Source organism: Penaeus japonicus, unplaced genomic scaffold (genome assembly GCF_977035675.1).
Source record: "Penaeus japonicus unplaced genomic scaffold, GWHDUDI00000001_assembly GWHDUDI00000003, whole genome shotgun sequence".
In the NCBI taxonomy this organism is placed as follows: Eukaryota; Metazoa; Arthropoda; class Malacostraca; order Decapoda; family Penaeidae; genus Penaeus; species Penaeus japonicus.
This window is the reverse complement of record NW_028234405.1, coordinates 21,517,728-21,520,227: the sequence shown is the minus strand read 5'-3', so window position 1 is coordinate 21,520,227 and position 2,500 is coordinate 21,517,728. Positions and strand designations below refer to the sequence as shown.

Sequence of the window (2,500 nt, the reverse complement as noted above, 5' to 3'; positions counted from 1 at the left end):
GTACCGGTGACCCTTTTGTAATTTAGGGATTCATGGGGAGACATTCAGGAAGAAGGGAGTTATGGGAAAGTAGAATGGAGAACCTCTTATGGGGAGACGGGAATTGAGGACATTGATTTTGGGTTTGATCTATGGGGGAAACTGAGATTGGGCTTGTGTCCGGAATTCTGGGATTTACGGGGAGACATTTAGGGAGTGAGGTTTATGCATAGGGAGGTATGAAGGACCATTTATGGGGAGATAGGAATAGGCGATTGATACCTATCTTGATCAATGGGTAAGCAGTAACAGGGGTTGACACCAAAGACCCCAATAGGCGTCCTGTCAGAAGATTTGTCAGTATTGGAGAGAACCGAAAGGGACCATTTATGGGAAGAAGGTAATGGGTCAGCAATTTTCATGATGTATTTGTGGTAATGTGTACTAGGAGTTGATTTTGTGTTTGGAGTTGTGGAGCAACCCTCAGGAGTGGGATTTTTGTGGGGGAGTGAAGGACCCTTTTTAGGGAAATTGAATTTGGTCTTGAGGATTGGTTTGGGAGGGGGGGGGGCACAGTAATTGTGGATTAATGGGGAGACACTCTTGAGGGGTGGATCTATGAGAGGGTTCAGTTCAGTTCAGACAGATTTGCGAAGACATCGCTTCGCCCGGGCTATATGCACAAGGCGGCCCGGCCTCTGTCAGCTATGAGTGCTGACTCATCTTATCTAATCTTATCTGAGAGGGGAATCCAGAACATAGGTCATTATTATAACTTTGAACATCTTACCAGCATTTCATATTTTGATGCGAAAAGAATTAATGACTTTTAGTTCCACCACAAACCTTTATCTAACAGTCTTTGCGAACCCATGAGTTTTTGGGTAGAAGAGCGTGAATCATATGATACATCTTGCATTTATATTCTGGCTGGGTAGAGTTTGGAGTATCTTGGTTTTTGTGAAGCTCCATATAGTTATGGTCTTCTCACCTGGGGGTCAAATAGCTAGGGTGATAGGTAGGTTAAATGGTTAGAATGTATGTATATAAATGTGTATGTAGTATGTAAAGATCACAATCCATAAAGACCATGGGGTCAAGGGTTAGGGTTCAGGTAGGATTTTTGATTTGTATTACCATAGGGTTTGCTGAAAGGTTGCTCTTCAGTCTGTAAACTTTGGAGGACACATTCACATTCATTGGCAGATAATGAATGTATTTTTATTGATTTTTATGTGTTTCTATTACATATCAGTTATATTTTAGCCTGTTTTGTTACATCATTTCCATGATGTACTTCATGCCATTCCCTACCATTGGGACTTAACCAATTCTGAACCAGTTGTTATAGATGGAAAATGATGAAAGGTTTGTATAATGCATGCAGTATAATGCATGCCAGAAATGATTGCAGCCAGAGATTTAAATTGCTAGATTCTATAGCTGTGAGAAATTAAGAAATTACTGAAATTTCTATCTCAGACTGAAAACAAAAAGTTAATTAGATATATTAACTTAGATGATTTATTGTCAAGTACGAAACTAGTCCAATCTCTGTAGTCAAAATATACATGGAGGATGCTTGTTAACCTTTGCCATGTTGCAAATTGTTGATACAACTTGATGCAGCATGCATAATATTTTGATATTAAGTAAATAGTTTTGGGATTCCCTTGTCATACACATTCGCCGTCAGCTTTTTCAGAAATGTAGTGACCTGCGTTCTTAAGTTATTCTTTAACAATGTAGTATTTTTCTCTCCAAAATTACTAATACTTCAGTTATCTGAAGATGCAAGGTCTGAGCTGTGGGGTGGATTGTCTATAATTATAGAATTATAATCAGTATTGGCTTTGAAAACAAATTTCGACATCAACTTTCAGTGCTTCATGGGAAGGTTTTCTCATATTTCATTTTTTTTAGTTTTGATATGATATGTGTTGGCCAGTTGCTGAATTGTCACAGTTGCCAAGTTTCATTCTGGCATTGGCAGTGTATCAGAGGCTAGATGGCCAGAGAGACATGCATTATTCAGTTGAGTTCAGCACAATATTGTTGATGCTGAATTCAAAAACCAGGTTTGATTTAGATGAGCTATGGAATTTTACAATCTCTATATGTTAGTTGGTTAGAATTAAGGTTTTAGAACACATTGTCCAAAATGTTACTTTCACAAGGCACCTAATCAGACCTTAACGACCATGAATATAAATACAGGTATACATATGTTTTATGTGTGAATCTGAATTTATATCCTCACATATATATAAACATTTGTGTTGATAAGCCCCTTTGTTTGATATTTCATTTGTGTACATACATTATTATTATTATTGTAGATATAGTAGAATGCCTAATATCCAGCTTTGTATAGCTACTTCAATAGCACTGTTAGTCCTGTAGTTTAATTATATTTTTACAATTTGCTCTTGAGTAATATGAAAGATAAGGATTGAAAAATACTCTATTTCATGGCTTATATTAAGCTACAACAGATAGATTTTTTATTGTGATCATATTT

General features: G+C 36.9%; 1 protein-coding gene across 2 annotated transcripts in view; it reads left to right on the top strand.

The window, feature by feature from the left end:
• Positions 1 to 2,500, top strand: part of Ak2 (Adenylate kinase 2) — an 11,563-nt gene that overhangs the window by 342 nt on the left and 8,721 nt on the right. The gene's annotated exons all lie outside the window — the stretch shown is intronic.